Source organism: Brassica rapa, chromosome A09, assembly GCF_000309985.2.
Source record: "Brassica rapa cultivar Chiifu-401-42 chromosome A09, CAAS_Brap_v3.01, whole genome shotgun sequence".
Taxonomy (NCBI): domain Eukaryota; kingdom Viridiplantae; phylum Streptophyta; class Magnoliopsida; order Brassicales; family Brassicaceae; genus Brassica; species Brassica rapa.
Window position 1 is genome coordinate 19,720,953 of NC_024803.2, and position 25,621 is coordinate 19,746,573.

At 48.4% G+C, this 25,621-nt stretch overlaps 1 non-coding gene across 1 annotated transcript; it reads left to right on the forward strand.

Annotated features, from left to right (window-relative positions):
* Positions 1-16,449: 16,449 nt before the first annotated feature.
* On the forward strand, positions 16,450-16,556 carry LOC117128633. Its single transcript, XR_004452027.1, has one exon. It is a non-coding gene; the product is annotated as a small nucleolar RNA R71 (small nucleolar RNA).
* The last annotated feature ends 9,065 nt before the right edge of the window (positions 16,557-25,621 follow it).

Here is a 25,621-nt window from a genome sequence, read left to right on the forward strand (position 1 = left end):
GGCCTACATGGTCTCCTCCTCGAGACGGCCAAAGTTGCTCGATCACCTTCACGGAGGAAGAAGCCGGCGGTATCGACCAACCTCACTGTGACCCGCTCGTCATAGATCTCGTCATACGAGATTTAGAAGTCGGAAGGGTACTCGTCGATACGGGAAGCACGGTCAACGTAATCTTCCGCGACACTCTCAAGCGGATGAGTATCGAACTCGGAGAGGTAATTCCGACGCCAAAACCACTCACGGGTTTTTCAGGCGAAGTGTCGATGACTCTCGGATCAATCCAATTGCCAGTCATGGCCAAGGAGATCACGAAAATCGTCGAATTCGCGGTAGTCGACCATCCCGCTATCTACAACGTGATCATGGGAACCCCATGGCTCAACGCCATGCAGGCAGTTCCGTCAACTTACCACCTGGGTCTCAAGTTCCCAACGCCGAGCGGAGTCGCGGCCATCTGGGGATGCCAAAAACAGTCGCGACTATGCTTCCTCGCGGAGCATAAGTTAAGGCAAATCACGGCTTCTGCAAACGGCAAACGCGCGAAGATAGATCGATCTTCGGCCAAAAGCGCCCCGCACGAGGACGAAGTAAAATCGTCTGTCAACGCAAACGCATCGGACGTCGAAGCTCGACATAAATCCGAAGCCCACGCGACAACTCAACCGGAACATCCGGAAAATAGCGTCGACCCAGCCACGATCGACACGGTCAAGGCGGACATCGCGACACCAACCGCCGAGTAAGAACACTCGCGGCATGAAACAGAACTACGAGATGGCTTGATCCTCGAAAGGGGTACGTAGGCAGCTTGTCAAAAGACGAGTTCCGCTATCCCCCTCTCTAAAAAGGGGGGGGGGGGAGTGGGTGCGTATACTCGTATACTCCCACAATCGCCATTATTAGAAACATAAAAACTTTTACAATATACACTGTCTTTTTATCGAAAACGCTTACGCTTCAGTTTACGCTCGTCTGCGGCCTCATCCGGCCCAAAAATCGTAAAGATTATCACCTTTCAAACATGCAAAAATACACGCATAATCCTCGAAAATAACTGCGAGACGTCGCAAAAAGTTAAAATTCAAGGACAATGCTAACAAATTGTCCGAACGCGACCACCAAAAACCTTACACCCCGTTCGTCGATTGGCCCCGACGAACACGCCAGCCGTCTTAAACAAACGCAATCCGATCACTCTTTTGATCTTTAAAAACGTCCAGCACAAGGACAAAAGCGCACTACAACAAAAATCCAAAATTTTGGTTTAGCACTTCCAGTTGATTCTGAGAAGATGCTCGATTCGTACCATACAAGTCATATAAGCCGAGAACATATCGCGGACTTTAAACCGGTGCGAGTCAGGAAGAAATCGCAACAGGAAAAACGATAGCCGGCTAGTCACCGCACAAACCTTAACCGAAAGTAAACCTAGGTCTTGCCCTAAACCCAACGCTCTGGTCTCAAACATCTCAAGGCATGATATCTAAAAGATACGAGATCATAAACCATGCCTCTCCGTTCGTATCTCAATGTTCTCGAAAATCGTAATGACAGATAAATTTTTACGAAAATCACGAACGAACCAACAGATTGAACGTCTAATTAGAACTACATACGAGACGACAACTCGTATTTACTTCAACCCTACTCAAGAAAAACTCGAAACAAAACATTTATCATATAAATAAACCGCGTAAAGCGGCAAGGGATTCAAAGCCACCAACGGCCAGTCCCGGAAATACAAATACGGCCATCTAGGCCTAAACGAAATCCAAATTCAAAGGGCCACATTCGGCCGAAAACAAGGATAACTGATCCATCCCTCATAATCCAAAGTCAAAGTCCCCGGACAACGAAGCACCAAACGCATCCGCAGGACGATCCACTTCCTCGCCACCATCGTGAAAATCGATCGGGACCTCCTCGGTATCAGGAGAAACCGGGATGGAATCCCAGAACCCTTGAATCCTCTCGTCGATCGGAGGGATAAGCGCCTCAGCGTGGGCACGGTCACTCATCCCACTCTTCATCAAGCTCATTTCCTCTTCAAACACGTAGTCGTCGGCTTGCGTCCTCCAAAGACTTCCGACCGAACCGCGGCACTCGCGAAAGTCGCCCACCGAGGTAAAGGCATTCTTAAGGTTCCCGTACTCAACCTGGAACTGAGATGCACGAGTCTTCATCACCTCGACGATTTCTCTTTTGCCTTTCCTCTCCGCTTTACGAACAGCCCGCGCATGATCACAAATAAGCTGCGCTTCTCGCTCCAGCATCTCGCCTTGCACGCGAGCGAGATCCCGCTCCGCTTTCTCCGCTTTGAAGCGGTAGACCATGGCTTCTCTATGACCCGCCTCGATGGCCGAGCCCAGCAAGCTCAGGCCCTGCAAAATCGATGGGCGTGTTACAAATCCATACGTAGGATAATCACCAAAAAATTCCAAAAAAAAACTAACCCCATTGATGATGCGAGATCCTTCCGCAACGACTCTCGGCCTCGCCGATTCTTTCGTAGGAGGAGGAGCATCGAAACCCGATGGCAGCCCAGCAAAGAAATCATCGAAATCCGGAATAGGGGCCTCACTCGAACCGCTCCCGTCGTCGTAAGCAAGATTCGGATCCCATCCTGGAAGCATAGAGTCGTCCATCGAAAACTCTATGTCGCCAAGATCGACATCTTTTCCCTTCCAAGAGCTCGACTCCGGCACAGCTGTCGGAGCTTTGACGGGATTCTGGTCGTCGGGTTCGGAGTCGCTTCCCGTGTCCGCATCCAAAGCGGGACCGGGTTGCACGAATCTCAGTGCCTTCCGAACCCTCTTCGGCGTAAAAGAAGTCCAGAAGAAGGGACCATTCCTGAGAAGATCCCTCACCGAAATGATGTCTTCGGGGAACGGAGCAAAAGGGTTGATGAAGGGACGATCATTCGGCAACCTCCGGAACAGTGGAATGCAACTCTCTTCGACGGATGCAGCGTCCATACGAACAAAGAAAAAAAACTTCTTCCACGAGTTGAAGTTCGAAATAAACTTCTTAACCACCGACATAAATTTCCGAGGGACAAACCTATGCTTATCCAAATCCTTGACAAGTTGAAGCCTCAAAAGCGCTTCATAATGATCGACGGAAAGGGAAAGGCCATGCTCGTAGCTTAGGATCAAGATCCCAATAAGGTGCTGAATGGCAAGGGGTGTCAACTGACTTATCGCGACTTCGAAGCGGTCCAACACTCGGACGAGAATTTCGGGTATGGGGAACCAGAGGCGACAACGCACTATGAACGCCTCATAACAAGTAAAGTAACCCTCCGGGGGGTTGTTAGCACATTCCCCGCGGCAGGGAACCCAGAACTCCACAACATCCGGGATGTGGTAGAACGACCGCATCGTCGCGAGAAACTCGTCGGTAGTCCTGCTTGCATCCTCTTCCTCGACTCCACGATGGACCAGGACCGGGAATGGCTTCTCCTTGGGAGGGGTCAACGAGCCATAATGAGCAACCCACCATGCCTCGTTCTTGGCAGGATGCACCGAGTGAGGCACGAACTCCATCTTCGGAACGACGAGCTCTTCGTAAGGGCTCGCGGACGAAGACCCTTTTTTCGCAATCTTTTTCTTGCTCGACATCTTTGCACTTCTCTTGAGAGAATAGAGGAAAAGGGTGGAGAGAAAGATAGAAAGTTTTTGAAAGATCTTAGAGAAAAACAAGAAAGTGAAAAAATTATGGAACAAGTTACCTCTCTTCTTATAAGACATGAGGATTTACTATTCAAGCTCGGACTTTCGGATATTAATTCCACCCATCACGCCTAACTTGCCAAACATGCCTAACCGCGCGCTAGGATCCTACGATGCATGATCCTAACGGGCTGGGGGGCTAACTGTTGGGGTCAAAAACGGTTACGACGGAATTACCACCCGAAAATCCTCGGAGATCGTATTTCCGAAAGAGTTAGTAAAAGAAGGGATGTAATTTTCGTAAAAATAACCTATACGAGGTTTTTACGAAGAAGTATCCTTTGGGCTTCAAACCGAACAAACAAAACCAGAGCCAAGTTCGGTCGCAACGTAGCGACCGAGCTCAGCCAAGCTCGGTCGCTACGTAGCGACCGAGCAATCGTCCCGCTCGGTCGCTACGTAGCGACCGAGCTCGGGCCAAAGCTCGGTCGCTACGTAGCGACCGAGCGATCGTCCTGCTCGGTCGCTACGTAGCGACCGAGCGATCGTCCTGCTCGGTCGCTACGTAGCGACCGAGCTCAGCCAAGCTCGGTCGCTACGTAGCGACCGAGCGATCGTCCCGCTCGGTCGCTACGTAGCGACCGAGCGATCGTCCCGCTCGGTCGCCAAAGCTCGGTCGCTACGTAGCGACCGAGCTCGAGCCAAAGCTCGGTCGCTACGTAGCGACCGAGCGATCGTCCCGCTCGGTCGCTACGTAGCGACCGAGCGATCGTCCCGCTTGGTCGCTACGTAGCGACTGAGCGCTCCTCCCGCTCGGTCGCTACGTAGCAACCGGGCTCGAGCCAAAGTTCGGTCGCAGTGTAGCGATTGAACCTTTCCGAACATCGGTACGACACCAGTCCTTGCATTCTCGTCAAACCTTCGAATACTATCTCCCGAAGACCGTAGCAAGCTCAATCCATGTTTCCCGCTATTCTAATTCATCGATCAAACTTCGCGGATCCTAAACCGCGGAAAACTCGTAGTAAACGTGTCGAGTCGGAAGACGGCCCAAAGGGACCTAAAACACGACTCGAGGCCCATCCTACGATTTTCCTAACCAAAAGCCCGTGAACCGCAGCATGGTTCACGCTTGGCCCACGAGGAAGGATAAATGTCAAGTTTCCGCGGATAAATACGGAAGTTTTGGAGATAATTGTGAAGATTGGGAAAAATGGAAATCTCCATTTTATGCTATGACGGCTTAAGGGCAGAAGAGTAAAAGCGTAAACCGACCTTGGAGCTAGTATATAAGGAGTCCTAGGCGAGGAGCAGAGGGGAAAACTTTTTCAGAGCAAACTTAGCACTTAGAGCGATTTAGGCAACTTTCCGTTTTTGTTATTTTGAGCTGCGACTCAATTAGGTTTAGCCGTCTTAGGGTTGCTAGAACTAGGATTCTCGCCGACAGCTCTCGAGCCCAGGCTTATACCTTGTTGTAACGCTCATACGCAGATTCGGAATAAGATCTACTTTGCTCTCTTTTCGATTTCTTATTTTTATCGTTGTTATTCTCGTGTTCTGATTGCTTGACGTGTGGTAATTAACAGATATCCGGGTCCTCTGGAAACTAGGGTTTTCTTAGTTTCCTTATTTAAACGGAAATCGACAGTGTGAATTTCGGTTCCCACAGTGTCCGCCAGCACACACAGGACGTCTGTGGCTGTCTGTGGAAGTCGTCAACGCACACATGACGTTCGTGGCTGTCCGTGTTTGTCCGTCAGCACATACAGGACGTTCGTGGCTGTCCATCAGTACACATATCAGCACGTTGGTCCTTTGACTCAGCACGCTGGCCCTTCCCGTGGACTGTTTGGGTGATTTTGGCCCATGTGGGCTGTCTGTTCAGTACACACAGGACGTCTGTGGGTGTCTGTCAGCACACACAGGACGTCCGTGTGTGTCCGTCAGCACACACAGAACGTCCGTGTGTGTCCGTCAGCACAAACAGGACGTCCGTGGCTGTCCGTGTGTGTCTGTGTGTGTCCGTCAGCACACACAGGACGTCCATGGCTGTCCATCAGTACACACAGGGCGTTCGTGGCTGTCTATCAGTACACATATCAGCACGTTGGTCCTTGGACTCAGCACGCTGGCCCTTCCCGTGGACTGTTTGGGTGATTTTGGCCCACATGGGCTGTCTATTCAGTACACACGGGACGTCCGTGGGTGTCCGCCAGCACACACAGGACGTCTGTTGCTGTCTGTCAGCACACACAGGACGTCTGTGGCTGTCCGTTCGTGTCTGTGTGTGTCTGTCAGCACACACACAGGATGTCTGTGGCTGTCCATCAGAACACATATCAGCATGTTGGTCCTTGGACTCAGCACGCTGGCCCATCCCGTGGACTGTTTGGGTGATTTTGGCCTACGTGGGCTGTCTGTTCAGTACACACAGGACGTCCGTGGGTGTCCGCCAGCACACACAGGACGTTTGTGGCTTTCCGTCAGCCCACACAGGACGTCTGTGGCTGTCCGTTCGTGTCTGTGTGTGTTCGTCAGCACACACACATGACGTCTGTGGCTGTCCATTAGTACACATATCAGCACGCTGTTCTTTGGACTCAGCACGCTGGCCCTTCCCGTGGACTGTTTGGGTGATTTTGGCCCACGTGGGCTGTCTATTCAGTACACACAGGACGTCTGTGGGTGTCCGCCAGCACACACAGGACGTCTGTGGCTGTCCGTCGATGTCCGTCAACACACACAAGACGTCCGTGGCTGTTTGTGTGTGTCCGTCAGCACACACAGGACGTCCGTGGCTGTCCATCAGTACACATATCAGAACGTTGGTCCTTTGACTCAGCACGCTGGCCCTTCCCATGGACTGTTTGGGTGATTTTGGCCCATGTGGGCTGTCTGTTCATTACACACAGGACGTCTGTGGGTATCCGTCAGTACACACATGACGTCTGTGGGTGTCCGTCAGCACACACAGGACGTCCGTGTGTGTCCTTCAGCACACACAGAACGTATGTGTGTGTCCGTCAGCACAAACAGGATGCCTGTGGCTGTCCGTGTGTGTCCGTGTGTTTCCGTCAGCACACAGAGGACGTCTGTGGCTGTCCATCAGTACACATATCAGCACGCTGGCCCTTCCTGTGGACTGTTTGGGTTATTTTGGCACACGTGGGCTGTTTGTTCAGTACACACAGGACATCCGTGGGTGTCCGCCAGCACACACAGGACGTCCGTGGGTGTCCGCCAGCACACACAGGACGTCTGTGGCTGTCTGTGGCTGTCCGTCAGCACACACAAGACGTCCATGGCTGTCCTTCAGTACACGTATCAGCACATTTTTCATTGGACTCAGCACGTTGCCCTTCCCATGGACTGTTTGGGTGATTTTGGCCCATGTGGGCTGTTTTTTCAGTACACACAAGACGTCTGTGGGTGTCCGCCAGCACACACAGGACGTCCGTGGCTGTCTGTGGCTGTCCGTCAGCACACACAGGACGTCCGTGGCTGTCCGTGTTTGTTCGTCAGCACACACAGAACGTCCGAGGGTGTCCGTCAGCACAAACAGGACATCCGTGTGTGTCCGTCAGCACACACAGGACGTCCGTGGCTGTCCGTCTGTGTCCGTGTGTGTCCGTCAGCACACACAGGATGTTCGTGGCTGTCCATCAGTACACATATCAGCACGTTTGTCCTTGGAATCAGCACGCTGGCCCTTCCCGTGGACTGTTTGGGTGATTTTGGCCCACGTGGGCTGTTTGTTCAGTACACACAGGACGTCCGTGGGTGTCCGCCAGCACAAACAAGACGTCCGTGGCTGTCCGTCAGCACACACAGGATGTCTGTGGTTGTCCGTTCGTGTCCGTGTGTGTTCGTCAGCACACACAGGACGTATGTGGCTGTCCGTATGTGTCCGTGTGTGTCCGTCAGCACACACCAGACGTTCGTGGCTGTCCATCAGTACACATATCAGCACATTTGTCCTTGGAATCAGCACGCTGGCCCTTCCCGTGGACTGTTTGGGTGATTTTGGCCCACGTGGGCTGTTTGTTCAGTACACACAGGACGTCCGTGGGTGTCCGCCAGCACACACAGGACGTCCGTGGCTGTCTGTGGCTGTCCGTCAGCACACACAGGACGTCTGTTGCTGTTCGTGTGTGTCTGTGTGTGTCCGTCAGCACACACAGGACGTCCGTGGGTGTCCGTCAGCACACACAGGACGTCCGTGGGTGTCCACGGGAGGGCCAACGTACTGAGTCCAAGGACCAACATGCTGATATGTGTTCTGATGGACAGCCACGGACGTCCTGTGTGTGTGCTGACAGACAGACACAGACACGAACGGACAGCCACAAATGTCCTGTGTGTGCTGACGGACAGCCACGGACGTCCTGTGTGTGCTGGTGGACAGCCACGGACGTCCTGTGTGTACTGAACAGACAGCCCACGTGGGCCAAAATCACCCAAACAGTCCACAGGAAGGGCCAGCGTGCTGAGTCCAAGGACCAACGTGCTGATATGTGTACCGATCGACAGCCACGGACGTTATGTGTGTGCTGACGGACACACACGAACACACACACACAGCCACAGACGCTTGTGTGTGCTGACGGACACACACAGACGTCCTGTTTGTGCTGACAGACACCCACGGATGTCTTGTGTTATACAGGCCGGGATTCAGACTACCCGGATGGACGGTCTGAGGTTCAAGAACTCGGACTGGACAGAACGGACGGACGACTATGGAGCGGCTAGACGGATGCGATGGAGTGGGAGATGGCCGATCTGGTTCCTGAAGCAAAAGAGTGCTATTTTATGAGTTTTTATGAATCAAAATGATGAACAGAAAGAAAGCTAAATGATAAATGAAGAACATGAGCAAATATGACTTTTTATGGGTTTTTATGCATGATAAAACAAAATAAGAGAAGGATAGAGATATGGGGGATGGATTCTTGTTGCTGGATGTGTATCTCTCTCAACAAGAACAGTGGATGGAGGTGGATAGCTATGGGATTTGGCTGGCTGGATGTGTATCACTCTCAAGGCAAATCGATGGATGGAATGGAGGTGAAGAATCGCCACAAGCTTGGTGGTTGAAGCTTGATAAGACTCGGCTGCTCTCTCTTGTTTCTCACAGAAAAAGACTTAGGGTTTTAGGTTTGCAAAGGCAAAATTATTTCATAAAACGACTTAGGCAAAAATCGCCAACTTCATGGGGTTATATAGGGTTTACCCCTTATGGGACTCAAAGATAAAAGGCCTTAAACAAGCTGGCCGAAAATTAGGCTGAAACAATAGCCCAAAGTCTTAACCAAATAAATTAAAATAAACAAGACATCTGGTTGTCGGTTTGAGAAGGCCTAGACCGAGGCTAATAGCATGCTTGCATGTTGCCTCATTAAAACCTTACCAAGAAAACCCAATGGGACAAAACCTGGTGAGGAAAAAGAGTACAACACATGCTACTCCCCTTGGTGGTTGGCTAGATCTCAGAACCGGGAAGAGTTGGAGTCGATGAAATGGAAATTGAGTCTGGACCAAGCTCGGATGTGGAAATGAGAAGTCCCGCTTGGTTGAGTCTGAACTGGATCGGGTCGGCCGCGTCCTGAACCTCCGTTGGGCCGGCTTGATCTTGAATCTTCAACTGGACCATCTTCTCAATCAGCAGCTGGTCCTGGTCAGTCTGTCCATCTTGATCAAGGATTTGTTGGACAGCTTTGGTGAAACCTTCTTGCAAGGCCCTGGTTCCACTCCAGGTAGTCGGACCGCGCCTAATTATGGGAACCTCTACTTGGATGGCCTCATCATTCCCTCCCTCTTAACGAGGTTCTGGCCTCAGAACACCATCATCTGCAAAGTCATCATTACTATCTGCATGGAAAGGAGACAAATCCGAGACATTGAAAGTATGTGAAATTTTAAATTCAGCTGGGAGGTCAAGGATATAGGCATTGTCGTTGATCTTCTTTAGGATGCGGAATGGTCCTGTCCCACGAGGAGAGAGCTTGGACTTCCGGGCTTCTGGAAACCTCTCGGGCCACATGTGTAACCACACCAAGTCTCCGGGTTCGAACAGTACCTCCTTCCTCTTCTGGTCATACTTGGCCTTTACCTTAGCCGCCTTGGCCTCTATCCTCTCCTTGACCTTCAGGTGCATGTTCTTACCAAACTCTGCCTTGGCGACTCCATCACGACTGGGGTACATGGAGCTGGGCAGTTCGGTGAAGTCTAAAGGAGTCTCTGGCTGAAACCCATAAACAATCTCAAAAGGTGACAGGTTAGTAGTAGACTGTCTAGCATGGTTATAAGCAAACTCAACAAAAGGTAAACAAGACAACCAATTTCTTAAATTCTTACCGACCGTAGCTCTCAACAGTTGAGAGAGTGTACGGTTTACTACCTCAGTCTGGCCGTCGGTTTGGGGATGGCAAGTGGTCGAGAATAGTAGCTTGGTTCCGAACTTGCCCCATAGTGTCTTCCAGAAATGGCTGAGGAACTTGGCATCACGGTCAGACACAATGGTTCGAGGAACACCATGTAGTCGGACCACTTCTTTGAAGAATAGGTCGGCAGTCTGAGTGGCATCATTAGTTGTGTTACAGGCTATGAAATGGGCCATCTTGGAGAACCTGTCTACCACTACAAAAATGGAATCCTTGTGGTTTATCTTGGGTAAACCCAGCACAAACTCCATAGAAATGTCTACCTAAGGGTGGTTAGGAATCGGCAATGGCATTTGTAAACCGTAAGGATGTGACCTGGATTTGGTTTTAAGGCAAGTAGTGCACTTGGCGCATATGCTCTCCACATCCCTCTTCATGTTTGGCCAAAAGAAATGTTCAGTTAGGACACTCAAGGTCTTGTCCCGACCAAAGTGTCCCATGAGGCCGCCACCATGGGCCTCTCGAACCAGCAGTTCCCTCATGGCTCCTTTGGGAATGCACAACCTCTTTCCCTTGAACAGGAACCCCTCATGCTGGTAGTATGGCCCGAAAGCCCCCTTCTCAGTGTTCCTGAAAACTTCATTAAAATCAAGATCAGTGGCATAAGATTCTTTAATATGTTCGAAACCCATGATCTTGGCCTCCATGGTCACAATGAGAGTGTGTCTCCAGGACAGTGCATTGGCCACCACATTGTCTTTGCCCTTCTTGTACTTGATCACATAGGGAAAGGTCTCCACGAACTCGAGCCATCTGGCGTGCCTCTTCTTGAGTGTGGTCTGTCCCCTCAAGTGCTTAAGTGTCTCATGATCTGTATGAATAACAAATTCCTTAGACAAAAGGTAATGCTGCCAAGTTTCAAGGGACCTTACTAGAGCGTATAGCTCTTTGTCATAGGTTGGGTAGTTGAGGGCAGCTCCACTCAATTTCTCACTAAAGAATGCCACTGGTCGGCCCCCTTGAGTAAGGACAGCTCCAATGCCTGTACCTGATGCATCACACTCAATCTCAAAAGTTTTATTAAAATCAGGGAGTGTAAGAACGGGTGCATGAGTTAAACTATATTTAAGCTTGTTGAAAGACCCCTCTTGGGCAGGGCCCCAAACAAAGGATACATTCTTCTTGATCACTGAAGTCATTGGAGCAGCAATGGTGCTGAAGTCCTTGACAAACCGCCTATAGAAGCTGGCTAGGCCATGGAAACTTCGGACTTGCCCAATAGTGGTTGGTGTGGGCCAGTCTTGGATCGCCCCTGTGAGCTCACAACAAAGCCTAAAAATATTAACTGGTCAGTGCAAAATACACACTTCTTGAGATTGGCAAAGAGTCCTTCCTGCCTGAGCGCCTTCAAAACCTGTTCTACATGACTAATGTGATCGGATAAGCACTGACTATAGATCAATATGTCATCAAAATAGACAACCACAAATTTACCAATGTAGGGCCTTAGAACCTCGTTCATAAGCCTCATGAAGGTGCTAGGGGCGTTGGTAAGACCAAAGGGCATCACCAGCCACTCATACAAGCCTTGCTTGGTCTTGAAAGCTGTCTTCCACTCGTCACCCTCCTTCATCCAAACTTGGTGATAGCCACTCCTAAGATCAATCTTGGAAAACACGGTGGAACCACTCAGTTCATCTAACATATCATCAAGTCTAGGAATGGAGTACCGATATTTTATGGTGATGTTGTTGATGGCTCGGCAATCAACACACATACGCCATGTTCCATCCTTCTTAGGCACCAAGAGGACGGGAACAGCACATGGGCTGAGACTCTCTCGAATGTACCCCTTGTCCATGAGGTCTTGGACCTGTCTCTCCAGCTCCTTAGCCTCCTCTGGATTGACTCGGTACGCGGCTCGGTTTGGAAGTGGGGCGCCTGGCACAAAGTCTATCTGATGTTCGATGCCTCGGAGGGGTGGTAAGCCGGCTGGTATTTCCTCAGGGAACACGTCCTTGTACTGGTCCATTAGTACTTGCATCTCAGCTGGACAATCTGGTGCCTCAAAGCCTGCAAAACAACCTTCCTTGAAAACCATTAGTAGCACCTGTGTGTCTTGCTGCAATGATTTAATCAATTTACTAGAAGAGATGTAAAGGTTAGTTTTACTAAACAGTCCAGACTGATCCATGGCCCTCTGCATCTCGTACACCTCTTGTGGACTGAGAGGAGCCAGGCTGTGCTTCTTGTTGTTGTGGGTAAAGCTGTAGATGTTAGTCCTCCCATGGTGAATGGTCTCCTTGTCAAACTGCCAAGGCCTCCCTAACAGTAGATGGCCGGCTTGCATAGGAACCACATCACACTTCACCTGGTCCTGGTACTTACCAATACAAAAGGAAACAACAACTTGCTCCGAGATTTTAAGCTCCGTCTCATCATTGAGCCACTTGAGCTTGTATGGCCTGGGGTGTGGCAACTTTTCTAGTCCTAACTTTTCAACAAGGTACCTGCTGGCCACATTAGTGCAAGAGCCACCATCAATAATTAGACTACATACCTTGCCGTCCACGCTACATCTAGTATGGAAGATGTTCTCTCGTTGGACGGTTTCTGGATCAAAGAGAGCACTGAGAGCTCGTCTGACCACCAGCAGCTCACCAGTTTCAGCATAGTCCACTATCTCATCACCTGAGTCAGCCATCTCTACATCGGCCTCGTCTTGGGACTCATACTCGCCGTCTGCCTTAAGGATCATGACACGCTTGTTCGGACAGTCCCTGGCGTAGTGCCCCTTCCCCTGACATTTGAAACAAGTAATATCACGAGTTCTTTGAGCTTGGGTTTGTCCCTTACCTGGTTCGGATGAACCTGGTTTGGACTGGTCGGATTGGTTCTTCTTGAACCGGTTTTCCACTTCAATGGATTTGTTCTTCTCAACCCCTTTGGATCCGGATGGAGCCCATGGCATCTTGTTCCTGGCGCTAGAGGCGTTTTTCCTTTTAATGTGCTGCTCGGCCTGGATAGCATAGTGGAGGAGGTCATTGAAGTTAATGTAGGTCTGCCTCTCCACCTTGCGAGCGATGCGGTCTTGAAGTCCTTCCAAGAACCGAGCCATCATAACCTCTTCGGTCTCGCGCGTCCTGAGCTTGTTCTTGAGAGCCTCAAACTCCTCAAAGTACTCTTCTACGGTCCTAGTACCCTGAGACAACTTGCGAAAACGTTTTAGTAAATCTCGCTGGTAGTATGAGGGAATATACCTTGCACGGAGCTTAGCTCGCATCTCTTCCCAAGTCTCAATCCTATAGACTCTACCAACCACGGATACTTCTCTGTCCCACCAGGTTAGAGCATTGTCTGTCAGTTGATCTGCGGCTAGGGCGATCTTCTTGGCCTCGGTATAGCGGTAGTACTCAAAGATGTACTCCATGCGCCTCTCCCATTCAATGTAGGCATCCGGGTTGTAAGACCCAATCCCGGCCGCCTAGGCCGCGGTCAATGCCTCATGTCGCTCGGTCCACTTTCTGGCCGAACCTCTTAATTTTTGCCCTTTATTTATAATATCGCCTAAAGGCGAGGGCTAACTTAAATCTTAGCTAAAGACTTCCCTAGTCATTAATAGCCTAGATCCTTTCAACAGATACGCAGCGGAATATTCTCTAGTTAACCATTGGTCTAAAACCAATCTAACACTTGTCAGGTCGAATCACCTTAGCCTTGGTCAGTTTACTCAACTACCAATTAGCTTAAAGGTCAATCCTAAACCCAAACCAAGCCATACGATTCTGAGGTTCCATTCCCCTAAACCATTCTATCTAGATCTACATAAGTAAATGCTAGATCATAAGCAATAGAATGGGTGATTTGCAAGTCTCTCAAGCATCTGATCAATAAATGGTAATGGGAAATGATCCTTTCTAGATGCAGAGTTTAGTTTTCGGTAATCAATGCACATTCTATGACCTGTGATGGTTCTTGTTGGTATCAATTCATCCTTGTCATTCTTAATCACAGTGATACCACCTTTCTTTGGTACAACATGCACAGGTGATACCCATTTAGAATCTGAGATAGGGTAAATAACACCAGCATCTAGGAGTTTAAGAATCTATTTCTTTACAACATCCTTCAGGTTAGGATTTAACCTTCTTTGATGCTCGATAGAAGTCATTGATTCATCCTCAAGATGTATCCTATGCATGCACAAAGAGGGTGATATCCCCTTGATGTCATCTAGTGAGTAACCTATTGCCTTTCTAAATCTTTTAAGTGTTTTCAAAAGTTCAGATAGCTCACTTTCAGTAAGTTCACTACTCACAATGACAGGGTAAGTTTCATTAGGACCAAGGAATGCATACCTTACACCATGGGGAAGAGGTTTAAGCTCCACTTTAGGTGCCTTAAGTTCACTCCAGTCATCTTGCTGGTTGTCCTCTTGTTGAGTGACTGAGGCTTCTTGGTGAACCATCTGGGGAAGCTCCTCGTACTGATCCTCACTGAAAAACCCCTGGTGTGAATCCAGCATCATCCCATAGGCAGTACTCTCCAGGTTCTCAACCACCTCAGCCTCTTTCTCTACAGTCAAAGCATGCTGTAGAGGGTCCTCTAGTGACAACTCTTCAAGGAGTTCATCAGCAAGGGCGTCCATCTCTTCAATGTAGAACACCTGCCCTTGAACTGTTGGCCTCCTCATTACCTCCTTGATGTCGAAATGGAGAACGTGCCCTTTACCCAGATGGAGATCAATCTTGCCTTCTTTCACATTAACAATGGCTCCTGCTGTGGCTAAGAAAGGCCTTCCAAGGATTAAAGGGTCTTGAGCTTCTTCACCCATTTAAAGCACTACAAAGTCTGTAGGGATCTCATAATTTCCAACCATCACTGGGAGGTCCTCTAAGATACCCACAGCGTACTTAACTGAACGATCAGCCAATACCAGAGAAAGTCTACACTTCTTGTACTGAGTGAAACCGAGCTTCTTAGCAACAGATAGGGGCATCAAGCTGACACTAGCTCCCATATCGCAGAGACATCTATCAAATACCATAGGCCCAAGAGCACAAGGTAATGTGAAGCATCCTGGATCTTCTAGCTTCTTTGGAATGACCAGCCTCTGAATGATAGCACTGCACTCATGAGTGAGAATCACCATGCCCTCCATCTCTTTCTTCTTTGCAGCTACAGCATCTTTCAGGAACTTACTGTACTGAGGAATCAGCATGAAAGCATCAATAATGGGCATTATGACCTGGACTTCACTCATTTGCTTGTCAAACAGAGCTTTGTACTTCTCTAGCAACTGCCTCTTGAATCGACCTGGGAATGGAAGCTTAGGTTCATAGGCAGGAGGAACAAAAGAACTTTCACTTGCAGGAGTGACAACTTCACCATCCTTAACTGTTTTCTTCTCTTCTCCAACCTTTCCTTTTCCTTTGGCTTCCACTATCTTTTCCAAGATCTCGTCATTGATCTTCTCATCAACAATCACCACTTCATCATCTATGGTGATGGCAACCCCCTCAGTTTGTTTCTCAGCATCCTTGGTGAGAGCTCTCTGAGGTAACTCCTTACCACTCCTGAGAGTGATAGCTTTCATGGTTTCCTTGGGGTTCTGCTCAGACTTTCCAGGTAGAGAACCTTGTTGGCGATTTTGTTGAGTGTTCATGGCAGCAAACTGGTTCTCCAAAGCTCTGAACTTGTTGTTGAGCTCATTGTAGCTCCCATCAATCTTTGTGTGAAGATTCTTCAACTCATAGCCAACATGCTTCTCACTCCTTGTTTGAGATTCCAGGATTTGTTTCAGTAGAGCATCAGTGCTGCTGACTTGAGGAGTGGAGGTAGAGGGATTAGATTGTTGTTGGGAAGAATTGTTGCCCTTGTTGTTGAAACCAGGAGGAGGGTTTTGCTGTGGTTGATAGCTGCCTTGCTGATTGTTTCGAGGCTGGTAACCACTTTGTTGGTTGTTGGAATAGGATTTCTGTTGGTAGTTGTTGTACTGAAAGTTGGGCTCTTTCTTGTACCAGCTACCATTGTTGTTGATGAAACACAGCTCTTCCTGACCTTCCAAACCCTCAACTTCATGGACAACAACTGGTGTCTCTTGGCTTGGGTTGCCAACAAAGTGCAGCTGCTCTTGGGTAGCTTTATCAGCAAGGAGGATGTCTATCTTATCCTGTAGAGCTTTCAACTCCTTCCTCGTTTGCTTATCATCAGTTCTACTGCCTCTGTCGTGGTCTCCACTGTAGACTGCATCACTCTTAACCATGTTGTCAACCAGCTTCTCTGCATCCTCCTCAGTTCTCCCCAAGAAGAACCCATTACTAGCTGTATCCAGTCTGGCACTGTACTTAGGAAGAGCACCACGGTAGAATGTGCTCAGCAAGCTCTCTTTAGAGAAGCCATGGTGTGGGCATTGAGCTTGGTAGCCCTTGAATCTTTCCCATGCTTCACTGAAACCTTCCAAGCCCTTCTGTTGAAAGCTGGAAATCTCGTTTCTCAGCTTAGCAGTTCTTGAAGTAGAGAAGAACTTCTCCAAGAATGCTTTCTTGCAGTCATCCCAAGTGGTGATGGAGTCGCTGGGTAGAGACTTCTCCCACTGACGTGCCTTATCCCCCAAAGAGAAAGGGAATAGCTTGAGCTTTAAGGCATCTTCGGACACACCATTAGTTTTTGACAACCCACAGTAGCTGTCGAACCTGTCCAAGTGATCGAATGGATCCTCTAGAGCCAAACCATGATACTTGTTGTTCTCGATCACATTGAGGAGTCCGGACTTGATCTCAAAGTTGCTTGCTGCCACAGCGGGTGCTCGGATTCCCAGTCTATGACCATGACTGTTTGGACGGTCGTAAGTGCCAATGGGTCGAGCTGCTCGCTGTTGGTTAGGTGGACCATTGTTGTTAGCGCCATTGACGCCTGCGTCATCTTGATGAACGTCTCCCATGTCAGTGTTCAGTCTCTGCAATTGAGCCTGATGTTCTTCTTCTCTTCTCTTTCTAGCACACTCTCTCTCTAAAACTCTGATGTCTGCTGCTCTTAGAACTAGGTTTGATGGACCCCTGCTCCGCAAGTTCATACACCTGTAGATTAAAGGGAGGTGAAGAAGAGTCAGTAACAAAAGAAAATAAAAATGACTTAGTCTCAAGCAATTGACTAAATCTCAATGTTTAAATCTATTCAGAATTTGGCAACGGCGCCAATTTGATGTTAGGAGTTTTCAAGGCTCCTAAGACAAATGTTGTAGTATAAATGATTGTCGAACCAGTTCTGAGAGATATCAAAGCACCGAGAATGCAAGTAATCACTTAATCTAAGTGCAACCAATGATTTAGATGGGGTTTTAAACTATGACTAATTAAAAGAAATAACTAAATGATACTTTCTTAACTATTGGAAAAAGGGAACTCATGGATATAGGGATTAGACCTCGGGTGATCAAGTTTCGAACTAAAGATGGCAAACGATCAATCAATCTATTAACCTTAAGCTTGGACACAATCCTAAATAAACTCTATGTCTAGATGAATGTTCATTTACTTAACACAATTCAAACATCAAATGTCTTTGGTTGAATAATATGAAAGCAATCATAACTAGCAAGTCCAATGGCTATCTTAGCACCTCTAACAACAAATGTCTTTGGCAAAGTATGCTAAAAGCTAAGAAGAGTTGTCTCGGGCATTTTCTCGAACACCTTTCGGGGGGGGGAAATGCCTAAGGATCAACTACTGAGTGGCCAACTCAGAAGATGCATTATGTTCACTCTACTAGCAAGGAAATATGAATGATCTACACTAAAACATCCTAGTTCTAACCTAATCACCCTTAATCTCCCTAACCCATGAATTCAAAAGGGGATTACTCACTAATCTCCATGATTCCTCTTAAACCCATGTTGGATTTCAGATTAATCATGTAGAGAAACACAGGAAATAGATAAGAACACAGAATTTCAATAATAAACTGATCAATTGATTCAAAGAGATGACTTTCCAAAGGTTTTTGGTGGTTTTTCTAAGAACAAAGATGATCCCCCTCTTGGTGGCTCTTAGAGTATTAAAACATAGGTTTAGAAAATAAAAACGTGCATAATGAAATGACCAAAAGGCCCTTGAGAAATCACAAGTTCGAGCAGAAATAAAACGCGCAGCGACCTCAGCCCGTCGCTCCGACAAGTCGCTCCAGGCTTCGGGAGCGACCTCGCTGTGTCGCTGCAAGAGGTCGCTCCGGGCTCGTTCTCGCGTCTCCGGGTGATGAAAACGCGAGTGACTTCTCCCTGTCGCTCTGGTAAGGTCGCTCCAGGCTTCGGGAGCGACCTCGCTGTGTCGCTGCGAGAGGTCGCTCCGGGCTCGTTCTCGCGTCTCCGAGTGATGAAACCGCGAGCGACTTCTCCCTGTCGCTCTGGCAAGGTCGCTCCAGTAGGGAGATCAGAGCGACTTGGTGGTGTCGCTCCGGACTGGTCGCTCCCATGCCTTGCTCGCCCAATGACCACTCTAAAGACTCCGTTTTGAGCTCCAAATGCCTCCAAGTGCCTCCAAGAACTCCATGTGGTACTCCAATACCTGATAAGGACTCATGTATGCAAAATGCAACCTAAACATGGCTAAATCCTAATCTATATGATCAAAATGCTCATGGATGAATGGATAAAACAATAGAAATATGCAAGATATCATTAACTCCAGCTGTTTGGAGTGTTCACCAAGTTTTTCCCTCAGGCTCTGAACCTCGGAGGAAAGCGTTGGATTTTTGGTTGTTTCCCGAGCCTTGTGCAAGTCGGTTACTTGGCTATGCAGTCTGTCGATATGTCGTTGAAGCTCGGCTTCTCTTGGGGTAAATTCTGATGGATCGTCTTGCTCATCCACCGCCATCGTCATGTAGCTTAGATTTCTCCCCTCCTTCTAGCGCCAAACTGTCAGGGGATTTTTGTGTAGGATCTTTGTGAGTACTACAGAACGATGGATAAGCTAGTAAACCGGGGGTGTTTGTATGTATTTCGTGAGGATTTAGAGATGATAATGAAGAAATAGGCTTGATGAGACTTTTATTAGATAGAACGAACAAGATTACAAGGTATTGAGTAAGAACCCTAATTCTAGCCATCTAGTTCTAGTCTCTAAGCCTTGGAGAAGTCGATCCCTTGCTTGAGGGCTGTTGTCGCTCTTATATAATCGTCTAGAAGTCGGTTTCATTAAGTTAAACTCTTCCATATTCGGAAATATGGAAGGTTCTCTTTGTCGGAAGTTTTCCATTTCTTGGAAGGGAGCATGATCCAGGAACCGAGCCCAGGGCTCAATCTGGTGGGGACCCGGGGTACCCATTTATCAGGGATCCGGGGATCTGAGTCCTGCTTGGAGGATGGGGAAAATAATACCGGGATATTTTTCCCCAACACTAATTGGACCCAAGAATCAGAAGGCGATCATGTCTTGATGTAGAGTTCGCGTTTTTCTTAGGCTTCTTTGCAGGATGCAGAGAAGCAGTGTTCCTGGCGCTTGGGCAGGGATCTTTTCGCGGAACAACTTCAATGGAAGTTTTCGAGCACTAAAAAGCGTTCTATCCACCCAGATAGTGGGCTTATCTAGGATTCCATTACCACATAGATTTTAAAGCCTAAAGAGACAGGTGGTTCTCTGGTTACCTCTTAGTTGTTGCCTGGTACGCCTGCAGTGTTCCTAGGAACTCTTCTTTTAACTCCCTTGCTTATGTAACTTATCAAAGCTGTGAGCCCTGCCGAAAGATGTTGTGTCCTACTTGAAGACGTCTTGTCTTTCTCCTATGGGCCGGAGTCATGAGCATGGACACTTTGGTGGGGTCTAGAGCTTGCTATCCACTAATCCTGATGTTGGTGGTGACTGCCCCTGGTTGGGAATATTGAATCCAACGGTTGTAGAGGCATGCTTTGCAGTTGAGACTTGGAACCGGCAGATCCGAAGACTGCAGGGATCTGATCTGAGGATAGGACCCAGAACCAGCAGGAACCAGTAGGAACCAGTTGGTAATCCTTATGTTGGATCTGGTTACTTCTGTTTGGCGTTGTGTTATCCTCCCTTGAAGAGGTGTTTCCAGCTGTGTGAGGTTTAGATCTGGTGAGAATACGTCGTTTCATGCCCCTAGATGGCTGGGGTTGAAATATTCTGAAGGAATAGATGTAATGTCTCTTCTGCCTATCACCATCATCACGTAGTATATGACTGCCCCTCCTTCTAGCGTCAAACTGTTAGGGGATTTTTGTGTACAAGTGATTCGTGCTCAGACTACGGAATGATAGGAAGAAGGAGACTGGTCATCGTGGTACTTTCTCCTGCTTCGGTCGTGGATAAGTCAGAAGATCCTGCTCTGAGGGTAGTGCCATACGGGTATGGGCTGGTATATGTCGTCAGTGACTTAGTAGCAGTAAGAAATGTCGATTGTTGGGCAGGAACCGCCTGTCTGTAGTGAAGATCGTAGGGTCTTTTGGGTCCGTAATTGATGGTCCTGACTCCAGAGTCGGTCCCTGGGTGCCTCCTGATCTGTAGCTGAGGGTTCCGGTTATCAAGGTTGGTCCTTGAGGAACCGAGGAAGGTGTTTGGGATTTATGGCTGCATCCTTCAATGGGGATTGCCTACGTACCCTTCAGTGAGGGATCAAGCCGTTCGTAGTTCATGTATGTGGAGGCACGGAGCCTAGATGGGCGCATAGCCTGATGGAGGCACATAGTATGATGGAGACGTGTAGCCTTAATGGAGGCATGTGGCCTAGGGAGCACGTAGCTCTGTAGGTTATTGGAGTTATCTGTTTTAGGGGGCCCATAGCCTGAACAGATGGTAAACCTGTCGATATGCTGCAGTGAGCATGGAGCGTCGATGTGCTTCAGTGAGCATGGATGGACCTTGCTGATGAGCTGGAGATTGTGGCCTCAGCCAGCCAGTATAGTTGTAGACGTGCTGCAGGGAGCATATATCTTCCCCTGGTCGATAGAAACCGCCGGGATCAGCCTCTCCTAGGCTTGTCCGAGAAGAAGGTCTTCTATGTGTAGAATCTTGCCTTGGCGGCTGTAGAATTGGTGAGCTCTGGTTATGGACGTCTCTCCTCGTCTTGAGGTTTAGAAATCTATATTAATAGAAAAGGTCGTGCCTCCCTTCATAGGATTTGGAAATATTCATTATATCCTTAGATAATATAATATTTCCATTTTCTTAAGGGAGGTCTTACGTATTGGAATACTTCCTCTTTCTCATAGATTTAGGGAGAATCCTTCTTGCCCAAGCTGGTTACCTGATAAATGGAAGATTTCCATTTATCTTAAGGCAGGAGAAATTACTTGTCCTGGAAGACGGAGGAAGGTCCCAGACTCAGGGACAGGGACCCGAGACCCGGACCTGAGGGCAGGGACCTGGAAGACGGAACCTGGAGTAATCTCTTCATGGAATATTTTTCCCCAACACTATCCTGTCATGGAAGCGGTTTCTGGAGTTTTATTGTTAGTCTCCTTGTTGAGGAGGTTCTTGGCTTTATTGGAGAGGAACTCTCGGAGGTGTCCTTTCTTTAGTAGCTCGTTAACCTCGATTCTTAGTGCGACACAATCTTCCTTCTTATGACCGTGGTTATGGTGGAAGTCGCACCACCGGTTTGGGTTCTTGAAAGAATCGGGTGCTTTCATCTTCTGAGGCCACTTGACCTACGGTACAATCTGCCTTAGAACATGGATTAGCTCTGGCTTCGATATAGTCACGTTGGAGATGGCGGGCCACGTGGACATGTTCATCCCTTCGATCCTCTCCAAGGGTTGGTTTGGAAATTGGTTCCGGCTTCTGCCCCCAGCTTCCCTTTTCTGGTGGGATGCTTCCTCTTGATCAGTCTTCGCCTGCTTGGAGACCTTATGATCTTGTTTCAGTTGAGCCTTGGCTTGACTCGCGACATCTTCTTCCCACTTGACCTGAGCCCAGGCTCGGGAGAGTACATCTTCCATGGTTCTTCACTTGTACTTGGTAAGCTATTTATACAGATCACCGTCGGGGAGAAGCCTCTCTTGAAGGCCGAGACTGCAGTGCAGACGTTGCAATCAAGGATGGATACCTTCTCCTGGTTGAAGCGGGCTATGTAAGTAGGCAGGGGTTCGGATCAATGCTAGAGGATCTCGTAGAGATAATCCGAGGTTTTCTCCAGGCTCCTACTGCTCGCAAACTTCTCTACGAACTTGTCAGTAAGGGTCACAAAGGAGCGTATGGATCAGTTAGGTAGATTGATGTACCACTGGAAAGCAGGGCCTATCAAAGTTGATCCGAAACCTTTGCACATGGTCGCTTCTCTTGCATCCTTCAGAACTGCTACAGTGAGCATCCGTTGTTTGTATTGAGCGATGTGGTCGTCGACATCACCGTTATCATCATACATCTTCATGTTAGGGAAGGCAAACTTTCTTGGTATCTCGATTGATGCAATCTCGTCCGAGAAGGGAGTGTCAGCGTACGATCCAGGATCGCTCTTCCGGATGAGGGGAGCTACACCTGGGAGTCTCTCTACCATCGATTGGATGGCATTGAACTTCTTGGCGAACACTTGTTCGAAATAAGCAATCAGGTCAGGTTTCGATATTTTTCCTGCCTCTTCATTGCCTTCCATCTCAAGAGTCGTTGTCTACTTGAACATGGGTTTGGGTTTTCTTAACCGATTCCCCTCGGTTTACTTGTCCCCATCAAGGGGACGAGGACGGTCGGCTCCGTCTTCTTCATCGACGGGAGTATCAAGAGGTTGCATAGGTAGGACTTGACCTCTAAATCTTCGTCGCTTGTCGCGAGTGGTACGTAGGGTTTTATTGTCGTCTCGGAGGACGAGGTTTTCAGCTTCGAGATGACAAAGCTTCTCAGCGCTCTGCTCCAGCTGCTTGGAGTGAGCCCCTATCGTCTCCTTCAGGCTTTGAACTTCCGAGAGAAGCTTTGGGCTCTGGGTAGATGTATCCTGGGCTTTGATCAACTCGGATACTTGATGTTGGAGAACATCGAGCTAAGCTCTCAACTCGTTCTCCCTTTGGGTAGCTTGAACGTGCTCTTCGGTATCTTCTATTGTAATCGTCACGTAGGTAAGATTACTTCCCTCCTTCTAGCGTCAAACTGTCAGGAGATTTTTGTGTAGGATCTTTGTGAGTACTACGAAACAATAGAAGAGCGAGAACAAGTATAAGAAATCGAGACTAAAATATGGTTTTTTTGATGAATCGAGCAAGGACTACAAATGTTGGAGAAAATACGCAGGTATTGAATTTTCTCCAGATCCCAGACAGGACATCGGCTTCTGGGTCCCCGCTAGGAGGCACCACGGTTCCCCGCTACGAAGTAATCCGGGTCCGGTCCCAGAGACCACCCCCTTCGTCCAGAAATGGAAAACTTCCGATAAGGAGAACATTCCATATTTCCAAATAAGGAATAGTTTAACCTACTCCAACCGAATAAGGCCTGCCTTAGACCATCTCCAATGTATTTTGCTATTTTTACCTCTAAAATAAGGGTACTCTATAATAGAGGTGAGATATGCTCCAATGTATTCTCCTAAAATAGCAATCTCTAAAATATAGAGTAAAAAATAGAGGAATGCTATTTCTTCCTCTATAAATAGAGGAAAAAATAGAGATATCTATTATAGATGAAGAAATAGAGGTGGGTTGGAGCAATTTCACCTCTAAATGCTATTATAGAGGTGAAAATAGCAATGGGTTGGAGATGCTCTTAAGAAGACTATATAAAGGGAACCTAAACCCTAAAGCAAGGGATCGACACTTAGAGACTTAGAAATTAGAGCTAGGCGGCTAGAACTAGGATTCTTACTCAAAACTGTTGTAGTTCCAGCTCCTTGACCTAATAAAACGTCTCTTTCTACTTTCTTACTTGGAACTCAATACAAATACTAGCCTTGTCCATCGTTATGGGGTACTCACAAAGATCCTACACAAAAATCCCTTAACAGTTTGGCGCTAGAAGGAAAGGGGTAATCTAAACGACATGATAATGGAGGTGGATGAGCAGAATGAGCTACCCGAAGCTAACCAAAGAGAAGCCGAACTCTAGAGGCAACTCGATGGTCTGCAAAGTCAAGTAACCGAGCTGCATAAAACTCGAGAAAAGGCTAATCCCGAGCTCTCCTCAGAAGTCCAGAGCCTGAAGGAGAAGCTCAACAAACACTCCAAGTAACTGGAGCAGAGCGCCGAGAAGCTCAGCCAGCTCGAATAGGAGAATCTTAAACTCCGAGACGAAAACCAAGCCCTCAACACGGCCAGTAACAAGAAGCGTCGATTATGGGCTCAGGTCGTCTCCATGTCGACTCTGGAGACACCCAAATCCATAACAGGTGTGAACCTCCCACCTACGGCGTCTGGAGGAGACGCATCAACGCGCGGAAAGGCTAAGGATGCTCAGACCTATGACGTGGAAGACAGCGAATCTGAGCCGGAACCCGATAAGGAAGCACCTAACGGAGCAACGAAAGCGGAATCTCCTATGGTCCCATACCTGGAGCAGATATTCTCCAAGAGGCTCGATGCCATGCAGTCCATGGTAGAGAGGCTCCCAGAGGTAGCTCCCCCCATCCGGAAGAGCAACCCAGACTCCTATGACGTTGAGATCACCTTGATCAAGATGCCCAGGAAGTTCTCCTTCCCCAGCATAAAGGCGTATGAAGGCACTACCGATCCGGGTGACCACATCACCCAATACAGACAAAGGATGCTTGCCGTAGCACTCCCAAAAGATTCGCGTGAAGCTACCATGTGCAAACGGTTTGGCTCAACCCTGACCGGACCCACTCTGCAATGGTACATCAACCTACCCTCCAGGTCCATAGCCTCTTTCGCGATTCTCTGTGATAAGTTCGGGGAACAATTCGCCAGCAGCAGGGACCTGCATAAAACCTCTGATGGCCTCTACGAAATCCTCCAACACTGGACAGAACCCTACAAGGCTACATAGCCCGCTTCAATGAAGAGAAGGTGGCTATTTCTGAATACACCAGCCCCACTGTTATCTCTGCCTTCAAAAGAGGCATGCTCCTCGACGGGGACCTCTATAAGGAGCTAATCAAATACCAGTGCAAAACCATGGAAGACGTCCTATCCCGAGCTTGGGCACAGGTAAAATGGGAGGAGGATGTCGCCAGTTGCGCTAAGGCAAAGCAAAAGTAAGATCCCAAGACAATCAGATCAGACTGAACCGAGCAAGACGAGAAATCCTCTCATAGATCAGCCATGGACTCCGAGAATCGAAATCGGGGCAGATACCAGAACTGGCCGATCAAGAAGGCAAAAGGGATGGCAGTGTCCACGTGGCTAGACATCTCTCACCTCTCCGTCTCAAGGCCGGAGCTGATCAATGTTCTGAGGCAGATGGGCCAACAGGTCAAGTGGCCTCAGAAGATGAAAGCGTCTGGTGCGACTTCCATCGAGACCACGGTCACAAAACGGAGGACTGCATCGCACTGAAGATCAAGGTCAATGAGTTGCTTAAGAAAGGACACCTCAGGGAGTTCCTTTCCGAGAAGGCCAAGAATCATCTAAGCAAGAAGACAACGGGGAAGCCCACTGAAGCTACTCCCTTCTTG